Source organism: Solanum tuberosum, unplaced genomic scaffold (genome assembly GCF_000226075.1).
Source record: "Solanum tuberosum cultivar DM 1-3 516 R44 unplaced genomic scaffold, SolTub_3.0 scf00195, whole genome shotgun sequence".
Classification (NCBI taxonomy): Eukaryota; Viridiplantae; Streptophyta; class Magnoliopsida; order Solanales; family Solanaceae; genus Solanum; species Solanum tuberosum.
Window position 1 is genome coordinate 396,146 of NW_006239116.1, and position 11,432 is coordinate 407,577.

The window sequence follows — 11,432 nt, forward strand, 5'->3', positions numbered from 1 at the left end:
TCACATTATTCTAAAAATCTTTATTAGGAAATGATGCAGCCCATCTATATGACTATGTAACCATTTATTGACCATGCTATATCTTGCTCATAAAAAGCAAGATATTACAAGTGGTACTATTACAACTGTAGGTATAAGTAACGTAGAAACCTCTAAAAGCCTTTCTCTAAAATTTGATAACATGAAATGTTCCTCTGAAGGTTGTGTCTAAACATATACTACCCCTTGACCACCTTTAACTTAATCGTAGCAGGTGTAATCTTGATGCCATAGATCATAGTACTAAGAATATAATACTTGACTTAATTCAATCGCACGATCTAGAATATAAAACAAGATCACATTTCCTAAATGTCTAAGCAGCCCCCTAATTAAAAATGTGGCGCGCAACACATTTTTCAGTAAGGCTCTGCTAGTCATGGCTTTGTAGACACCTTAGGATAACCTGCTCTGATACCACTTTTGTCATGCCCCAAGTCCCATTGAGACCGACAGGCACCCAATGCCCCAAACGTTTGAGAGAACCAACATATAACCCTTGCTTATCATACATGCAACAAATGAAGTATAAATCTTTGATGAGTAAACGTAAAATACCCTGATAAAATACCAACATAGATAGGCCCAAAATAGATATACTTGATTGGTCGTTGAGGCCTTAATTACTAGGAAACAAGACATAATCACAATTCACTTTGACAATGTTCTACAAAGCCTCTAAAAGATAGACACTTAGCTTATAACGGGACAGGACCCCATCATACCCCTTAACTAATATATAATCTCAAAAATATACTAGAGACTCGACAAAGCTTGAAGCAACCTGGAGCTCACCAAAGATAGTTGAGTATCCTATGCTTATATTGAGAGATTTTATTAGCTTGAGTACATGTCCCTGTGGCATGAAAACAACATCCCCCAGAAGGGACATCAATGCAAAAGAATGTACTGAATATGTGAAGTATAAAGTAATCATATGTAAAATAAGAGCTCAACTGAAATCAGGTACAATGCACAAATATTCTGTACAGATAAGATAAGAGACAACCTTTGAATATACTTTGTGGAATCACATACCTTACATTCAACTCTTCTTATACTTGAGGAATCATGTACATTACATTCACCTTTTCTTATACTTGTGAAATTATGTACATTACATTCTTTGGTTATACTTGGGAATCATGTACATTAAATTCTTGGCTTTAAGTTTACTCATCTTTTCTTTATAGACTTTGTAGCATGTGACACAATGACCAGCTGATCAGTGGTAGGAGAGGATGACCCATGCTAGGCATTTTAACCCATGGGATGCGGTCCTCATAAATATACAAATCGGGATCGACCCATGCTAGGCTTTTATCCCCTGGGCTGCCACCCATAATAATATAGATTAGGATCGGCCCATGATAGGTATTTTAACCGTTGAGCTGCCACCCATAATTATATAGATTGGGATCGGCCCATGCTAGGTATTACCACCCCTGAGCTACCACCCTTAAGCATAAGAATTAGGATCGGCCCATGCTAGGTATTTTAACCCCTGAGCTGCCACCCATAATTTTATAAATTCACTTTACCTTGTCTTTTTAATCTTTGAGATTGTTCTTTTGATATTCATGAATCTTTTGCGATTTAGGCCAATATACTAGTAATGTGGACATGTGGATAAATTAATTGAGGCAGAAAAGGATAATATAGGAAAAAAATGTAACTTTGTTGTGCTACTGAGGAACTTATATGACTCGTGAACTTTATTTGGGCACAAAGAACATATACAGAGGATCTACGAAGGTGTGTGGCAACTACCTTACAAGAAGTAAATGATTCCTTTAGATGTATAGTAGTTTAGGAAGTAATTCTTCTCACAAGATGGTTCATTTAAAACACCTTTGGACATTTCGCATGGGGCATACTATAACTTAGAACTTAGTAGAGACTGTAACTTCTCGAATGTAGAGACATGGACTATATAGGATGATATGATAGCTAAACACTTAGCATACGATATCAAATTAAAGAGTGCATAAACATCCAAACTAATGAAGCCCGTGACAGAACCCAAATAAGGGTTGTACATTCCATGTAAGGGGACATAAAATGAACAATTGACATAATATGCATCTGACATATAAAAACTTGTAGCATGTATAATTTAGGATCTAATTGACTTAATGAACTTCATTTGACTTGGTGGATAACTCATGAAACTTAATGTTTAAAGTACCTTTGTCAACTAGTACTTGGAAGAAAAAACACACCAATATTGGAAAATGAACATGTATAGAAGTAGTCTGACATATTTTGAGAACTTGGACTGTATAAGGAAGACCATTAGCTACATTGGAGATTGTACACCCTCGCCTTGTATCTTTTACCATGAGGATAAATTAGAGATCTCAATTTGTTGGTACACAGAATATAGGACTTCATGCCGAAAGACATGAGATCAAATAGCCTTACATACCTTGTATCCCGACCAATACTATGTGATACCATGAATCAACCTTTTCCTTGAGGCCTTACTCTGCATTAATAGCAAGTAATAGAGCTAATATTAGCAGCTAATAAACTAGGTAGGATCACTTCGACTTACCAAAACTGTAGTTTGGTAGCAAGCTCAAAACCCCTCTACTAATGGGTATTCTTTTCATTAATTCCTTTATCACCGTGTTTACACCATTTATGACCTTCCCATGAGGTCATCCGACACTACCTGGGATTTACAACATCCAGAACAGTAAATACACACCTAAGGGGTTGTATGCCCACACAACCCACAATTCAAATGGTATATCTTCATTTCTTCCCTAAATAATTTTACATGAATTTCTCTTAAGGTTAGCAAATATTACAAATGATAATCTACAAAATATATCGATTACATCACAATCGGGTCAATAGGTCATGTAATGGACCACTACGACATTATGTCGAACACCTAGTAGGCATAAAGCTCTACAGTTCATAAATGGTGTTTCAACACCCAACGACCTTATACTTACAAACAACATTCTCACTACCATATATAGGAATAAAACCATGCCTTTTACCACTAATAGAGCCAACCATCCACTCAGTGCTTTTCCAAACTTCACCACGTATAGAGAGCCCCAAACCTTTCTAAAATAATCAATAAAACTTTGATTCACTGCTTCCGATAATTTTTTCATGAATTTGTAGTAAAACACGTAGGGAAATCTCACCCAATCTGATATCTATAGTGAGACAAAATGGGGCAGTAACCTTACCTCATATTATGGAAAATTGTTCTCTTAACTTGTACTCCTTCAACAGTTTTAATCACCCTTCACACTTGAACAAAATAAGAAGAGAAACTCTCTTAATAACAAAGAAAACATGAGCAGAAAACTTAGGGAAAGGTCTGCACCATATTTTAACATGAAAAACATGAAATCTCATGGGACAATCAAGCTAAACCATAAGGTTTAAAATTCCGGCCGGGGAGACCAAGCCATTCAACAGGGAGAACTTACCTTAGCTGGAAATTAGGAGGGTTTCTTTAAGAACCCATGGAGTATTTTTTGATATAGCTGTGATAATCATTGAGGGAAAGAGAGAGTGCTGGACATAAATTCCTTTTTTCCTATGCAAGAATTAAGATATAAATGAGCCAAATATGGCCTATAATTGTTGGCACTCCACCGCCTCTATCTTCTTCATTTTTGTCCACAAATTGCCAAGTAGGTAATCCACCTACTTGGCCATTTTTAAGCTGCTCAAATGTCAAACTAGGTGATGCAGCTACTTCTTCTTATTAAATCTTTAGGTATGGCAGGTGATGCAGCTACTTACACTTATTAAGTTTTTCAAAAAGTCTAAGTAGGTGATGCACCTACTTGTTACCTACTAGCTTAATTTAGTCAAGCAAACACCTCACCTATTTTATCTCATTTTCCAAATTCTAATCTTTTAATTTAAAGTTAACACTCAACTCTGAAATTTAAGCTTAATAACCACCTTACTTCTCGAGTCTAAATAGTTTCATCAGTATTAACTTAGTCGTATACATTTTAAAATTTATGGGGTGTTACAGGTTGATCCATTTCAACATTTCAGAGTCATTTGGTGAGCCTCATTGCTTTCCGGAGGATCCCTTTATTGTTTCTTTATCATTTTAGTTGTTAGGATGATCGGGGATCTTTTCCTGACATCCCTTATAGTATTAGAGGCTTCATAGGCAGATAGTTATAGTTCTTTAGTCTTTGTATTTTAGTTGTTTTGTTATAAAACTTGAGTGGCCACTTTGGCTAGTTGGAAGTTTAATTCTAAAACATTCTAAGTTATTTTGAGACAGTTCAGTAAAGTTACATTTTTGTTATTTTATTAAAGCTTATAGTCTTCTGCTGAGAGTGTAGCCAGGCCAAGTGTTCTTTCGGGGCCAGCATTGGTTCTCGAGTGCCAGTCCCACCCAGGGTGTAGGCTCGGGGAATAACAAACTTGGTATCATAGCACTGAGTTCAAGATTTCTAGCGAGTCTATGAAGCCGTGTTTGTACAGTCCTAGTTATCAGTGTGAAGCCCGCCACATCTATAATTAGGAGGCTGCAACATTTAGGAACTATCTCACTTCTTTCATACTCATTTCATGTGATAAAGTTTATCTTTAAAAAGTTTCTTCTAATTTGTGTTGTCATGTATCTTTCAAATCATGCCTCCACGAAGAGTTGTTCGAGGTCATCCAGCTAGGAGGAATGTTGAGGAACAAGGGGTAACTAATGCACCTGAAGTACAACCCCCAGGAGAGGTCACCAATGCTGAGTTCTGGGTAGCTATCCGGATGTTGAGTCGAGCTGTGACCAATTAAGTTGGATAGAGAGAGAATCGACAAGAAGTGTCTGATACTTCAAGGATCCTTGAGTTCTTCAGGATGAATCCTCCAAGCTTCACTGGTTCAAGTGTCTCTGAGGATCCAGAAAACTTTGTAAAGGAACTACAGAAAGTGTTTGAGGTTATGTACGTTGTCGATGTAGAGCTAGTGGAACTAGTTGCCTATCAAGTGAAGAGTGTTGCTAGGATTTGGTTTGACCAATGGAAAAAGGGTATAGTTGAGGGTGAACCCATTTTGAGCTGGGCTATGTTCAAGAATCTTTTCATGTGGCGTTTCTTTCCCTGTGAACTAAGAAAAAAAAGTACGAGAATTCCTCAAACTTAAGCAGGAATCTATGAGTGTTCATGAGTACAATCTTAAGTTCACTAAACTTTCCCGGTATGCTCCGGAGATATATACTGACATGAGAAGCAGGATGAGTTTGTTTCTTGCTGGGTTGTCTCGTCTGTCAAGTAAGGAGGGCAAGGCAACAATACTAATAAGAGATATGGACATAGCGAGGTTGATGATCCACGTGTAGTAGGTTAAGGAGGACAAGCTGAGGGATAGAGAAGAGTTTAGGAGCAAGAAAGCTAAGACAAGGAACGAATCCGGGGAGCAAAAGAGTAATGCGACATAAGGACATGCATAGTCTCAAGGTGAGTTAAACAATCAGAGTTTGCATAATTTAAGAGCTAAGCCTACATAGTCTCAAGGTAGTGTGTCACAAGGAGGTAATTGGGCTCCTACATGTGCTAAGTGTTGTAGGAACCACCCAAGAATGTGTTGCGATGGCTCCACTGGTTGTTTCGAGTGTGGTCAACCGGGTCACTTCATGAAAGAGTGTCCTAAGAACAGACAGGGCGGTGGAAATAGGGAAACTAGAGCCCAATCTTCTTCAGTTACTGCACAAGACAGATTTGCACCGAGGGGAGCTACTTCAGGGACCGGCGGAAGGGCAAACCGTCTATATGCTATTACCAATCGCCAAGAACAAGAGAATTCTCCAAATGTTGTCACTGGTATGATCAAAGTCTTTAATTTTGATGTTTATTCTTTGCTAGATCCCGGAGCGAGTTTATCTTTTGTGACTCCTTATGTTGCGATGAATTTTGATGTCCTTCCGGAGCAACTTCTTGAGCCTTTCAATGTTTCTACAGCTGTTGGTGAGTTTATTGTAGCTGAGAAAGTCTATCGTGATTGTACCATTTCCGTCAATCACAAAAGCACCATGGTTGACTTAGTTTAGTTCGATATTGTAGATTTTTATGTCATTTTAGGTATGGACTGGCTTCATGATTGTTATGGCTTTGTCGATTGTAGAACTCAAGTTGTTAAGTTCCAGTTTCCTAATAAGCCAGTTAAAGAGTTGAAGAGTAGTTTAGCAGTGCCTAAGGGTCATTTTATTTCGTATGTTAAGGTGAGAAAGTAGTTTCACAGGGGTGCATCTATCACTTCATCTGAGTTAATGACTCTAGTGTTGAGACACCACCTATTCAGTCAGTTCCAGTAGTAAAAGAGTTTCCAAGAAGTCTGTCTAGATGATGTTCCCGGACTCCCTCCTGAGAGAGAAATAGACTTTAGTATAAATACTCTTCATGTTAATCTTCTTATCTATATTTCACCATATAGAATGGTACCAACAGAGTTGAAAGAGTTAAAAGAGCAGTTGAAAGATCTCCTTGAGAAGGGTTTTATTCAACCAAGTGTCTCACCTTGGGGTGCTCAAGTCTTATTTGTGAGGAAGAAGAATTGTTCTCTTAGAATGTGTATAGATTACCATCAGTTGAACAAGGTTACTCTATCCTCTTCCAAGAATAGATGATCTCTTCGATCAACTTCAGGGTTCCACTTGTTTTTTCTAACATAGACCTCAGATATGACTATCATCAGTTAAGAGTAAGAGAAAGTGATATTCTTAAGACAACATTGAGGACCCGTTATGGTCATTATGAGTTTTTGGTCATGTCGTTTGGTTTGAGTAATGCTCCTGCAACATTCATAGACCTTATGAATAGAGTATTCAAGCCTTATTTAGATATGTTTGTTATCGTATACATTGATGACATTCTAATATATTCGAGGAATTACGAAGATCATGCTAACCATCTTAGAATAGTTCTCCAAAAATCTCAAGGGCAAAGAGTTGTATGCTAAATTCTCTAAGTGTGAATTTTGGCTTCAGTTTGTGGCATTCTTAGGTCACATTATTTCCGGTGATGGAATTCGAGTTGACACTCAAAAAATAGAGGCAGTGTAGAATTGGCCTAGACCCAAGTCTCAAACTGATATTAGGAGTTTCTTGGGGTTGACTGGATATTATAGAAGGTTCGTTGAGGGATTTTCATCTATTTCATCCCCATTGAGTAAGATGACTCAGAAAATAGTGAAGTTTCAATGGTCTGAAGCTTGTGAGAAGAGCTTTCATGAAATTCAATAAGCGGTTGACTACTGCCCCAATATTGACCTTACCAGAAGGTAAGAAAGGTTCTGTGGTATATTGTGATGCGTCCAAAGTTGGATTAGGTTTTGTGTTGGTGAAGAATGGTAAACTTACAGAAAGTTCACGAGAAGAATTACGCAACCCATGATCTAGAGTTGGGTGTCGTAGTATTTGCTTTGAAAATATGGCGTCACTATTTTTATGGTGTTCATCTAGATGTGTTCACCGATCACAAGAGCCTTCAGTATGTGTTTAATCAGAAAGAGCTTAATCTCAGACAAAGGAGGTTGTTGGAGTTACTCAAGGATTATGACATGAGTATTCTATATCACCCAGGTAAGCCTAATGTTGTTTATGTTGCTTTGAGTAAGTTGTCCATGGGTAGTACCGCCCATGTTGAGGAAGAAAAGAGTGATTTAGCAAAAGATGTGCACATACTTGAAATATTAGGAGTTCGACTAATGGATTCCACCGAAGGAGGAGTGGTGGTGATGAATGAGGCTAAATCATCATTATTGTCAAAAGTGAAAAAGAAACAATACCAAGATCCTATTTTGTTTGAGTTGAAGGTAAATGTTCATATGTAAAAAGTAATGGCTTTTGAACAAGGAGGAGATGGTTTATTGAGGTATCAAGGTAGGTTGTGTGTACCAAGGGTGAATGAACTCCAAGAGATGATAATGGAGGAAGCTCATAGTTCCAGATATTTTATCCATCTGGGTTGCACAAAGATGTATCCTGACTTGAGAGAAGTATATTGGTGGAATAGTATGAAGAAAGGTATCGCATAGTTCGTTGCTAAGTGCCAGAATTGTCAACAAGTAAAAGTAGAGCACAAAAGACCCGATGGTATGGCTCAGAATATAGAGATTCCAAAATGGAAGTGGGAGATGATAAATATGGACTTTATTACTAGCTTTCCGCAGTCTCGCGGGCAACATGATTCCATTTGGGCGATTGTAGATCGAATGACCAAATCAGCCCACTTCTTGCCAGTAAAGACTACTCATTCAGTAGAGGATTATGCCGAGATATATATTCAAGAGGTAGTAAGACTTCATGGAGTTCAATTTTTGATTCTTTCAGATAGAGATGAATGATTTACTGCACAATTCTTGACGTCTTTCTAGAAACGTTTGGGTTCGAAGGTGAACTTAAGTACTACTTTTCATCCTCACATAGATGGTCAAGCAGAGCACACTATTTAGACTTTGGAAGATATATTGTGGTATTGTGTGATTGATTTCAAGGGTTATTAGGATGATCACGTACTTCTTTTTAAGTTTGCTTGTAACAATAGTTATCATTCTAGCATCCAGATTGCTCCTTATGAACCTCTTAATGGGAAAAGATTCAAATCACCTATTGGATGGTTTGGGATTGGTGAAGCTGGGTTGATAGGACCAGACTTAGTTCATCACGCTATGGAGAAAGTAATGGTTATTCAAGAAAGGTTAAAAACAACCCAGACTCATCACAAATCCTATACAGATGTTAGGAGAAAAGACTTAGGGTTTGAAGTAGATGATTGGGTATACATGAAAGTTTCACCCATGAAGGGTGTTATGAGATTTGGTAAGAAGGGGAAACTTAGTCCCAGGTATATTGGTCCTCACAGAATATCCAAGAGGATTGGTAATGCAGCTTATGAGTTGGAGCTACCGCAAGACTTAGCAACAGTTCATCTAGTGTTTCACATTTCTATGTTGGAAAAGTGTATGGACGATCCTTCACTTATCATATCAACTAAATATATTGGTATTTAGGATAGCTTGTCTTATGAGGAGATTCATGTTCAGATTCTAGACCGCCAAGATAACAAATTGAGAACCAAGGAGGTAGCATCAGTCAAGGTCTTATAAAGAAATCAATTTGTTGAGGAAGCTATATGGGAGGCTGAGGAAGACATGAAGAAGAGATATGCACATCTCTTTGAGTCTGAAGACATTCCAGATCAAGGTACTAATTCTCTTCTTAATACTCTTTAATTGATATACTGAATGTGTCAGATTTTCTTGTTGGGTGTTTGAGCTGAATGTTAGATGTTACACCCTTACTCTACTTAGAGGACAAATGTTCCAAAGGGGAGATATTGTAACACCCCGCTATTTTGAAGATCTAGAATTAGAAAGAACCATTTTTGGAAAAAATGTAAATGTGAAATTTGGCAAAGTTATGTTAAGTATGAGTTTTGGGCCAACATTAAACGACCATGAATTTCAGTACATGATTAGTTAGGTTGCCAATAAGATATCAAATGAAAGGTCTTGGAATCCTCTTTTCAACACCACCGAGTTTGCTAATTTTCAAGCCTGTATGAGGGAGATATGCCCTTTTAAAGTTGGGTTGTCACATTAATGAAAGTTACCCTAATTTAAGAAGGGTATTTTGGTCTTTTTCTAAACCAATTAAGTTATTTAGTAATTAATTAGGGGTCTAAACTGAATTGGTTCAGTTTACGCACTCAAATTTCTCGCAAGGGTTTAAGAGAAAAGAACTCAAGATGAGAAACGAGGAGAAAAGGTCAAGATTTCATCAATTTCTTTAACGTTTTGTGTGGATTTCGCCAATGGTTGATTCCTAAAGAGGTATGTGAGTTCACATAGCGTTGGGTTCATTCACCCATGCGCCAAACATGTTTATTTCAGCGTGAATTCATCCTAAAAAGTTGAAAGTTTGATGTTCTTGGCTTTTGCTTTCTTTATTGAATTGAGATGAGATTGATGAGTTCCTTGAGATAATTGTGTCGATTATTCAAGTACCTGAATGTAAAGAGAAATTGAGAAAGCAGAATAGAATTTAATCAAATCAATATCTGAAAACGAGTTGAAAAATTTGTGGGGAAGTTCTGGGGAGAGGCTGGGGCGACGCGCCCCAAATGCGACAGAAGGTCTGGGGCGACGCTCCCCCTATGCACCAGAAGGGCTGGGCCGACGCGCCAGCCGTGCGCCAGATTTGTGTCAGTGAACTTTAGGGGCTGCGACCCGCGCCAGCTGTATGTCAGGGACCTCTGCCACCACCCATTTTTCATCGTTTATCCCATCTGAGTCCTTCTAAAGTGTAATAACACTTCCTATCTATTCTAACTATTCTAAATGACTTCTAAACATCTACAAATCATCCATAAATGATTAATAACGTTTTGAAGACACTTCATTCAATTCTAAGTGTCAACGATCATAAATTCATATGAAACCCAACTAAATGAGTTGGGGTCGAATCCCACAGGGAGCGGTACGTGTTTCAGACTTGATTGGGAAGTATAAATGTGTCAAATCAGACATAGGAATAAAAATTATCGAATAAAGACATCATTCAAATTAAGGGGTGACACTAATGTCAAATAGGGGTTTTGGATTTAGTTATCAACTAACATCAGTCCCAAACAATAACGATTGGCCTTATGCACACAAGTGTTGCTACATGCAAAATAGCATGCCCCCATATTGAAACAGGAAACTTTGTCATCATCAACAATGGTCTAGCTATAAACTGGAGACATTTAATCAATGACTCTACTAGACTATTTTGTGTATGAACATATGGAACATGATATTCATCTATTTTTTCAGTGGACAAACAATAATCATTAAATGCCTGAGATGTAAACTCACTAGCATTATCAAGACGAATTATCTTTATTGCATAATCTAGAAATTATGTTTTAACACTATTATTTGAGTCAACACCCTCACAAAAGTCATATTGCAAGTTGATGATAAGCATACATGTGACCATCTTGTAGATGCATCCATCAAGATCATATAATAATTAAATAGTCCACATGTAGGGTGAATATGTCCACATATATCACCATGTTTCTTTTCCAGAAATATAGGGGATTCCACCCCAACCTTAGTAGTTGATGGTTTGATAACCAAATTTCCTTGAGAACAAGCAGCATAAGAGAATTTCTTTGATTGAAGATCATTTTGGTTCTTCAATGTATATCCATATGAATTCTCAATTATTTTGCGCATCATATTATAACTCGGATGACCCAACTAGTCATGCCAAATGATAAAATCATTAGAACCAGTAAACATTTTATTTATTACAGCATGTGATTCAACCGTACCACTATTTGTATGGTACAACCTAGAAGAAAGTACAGGCAATTTTTCATGCACAATTTTCTTCTCCGCATTTATTGTACTTA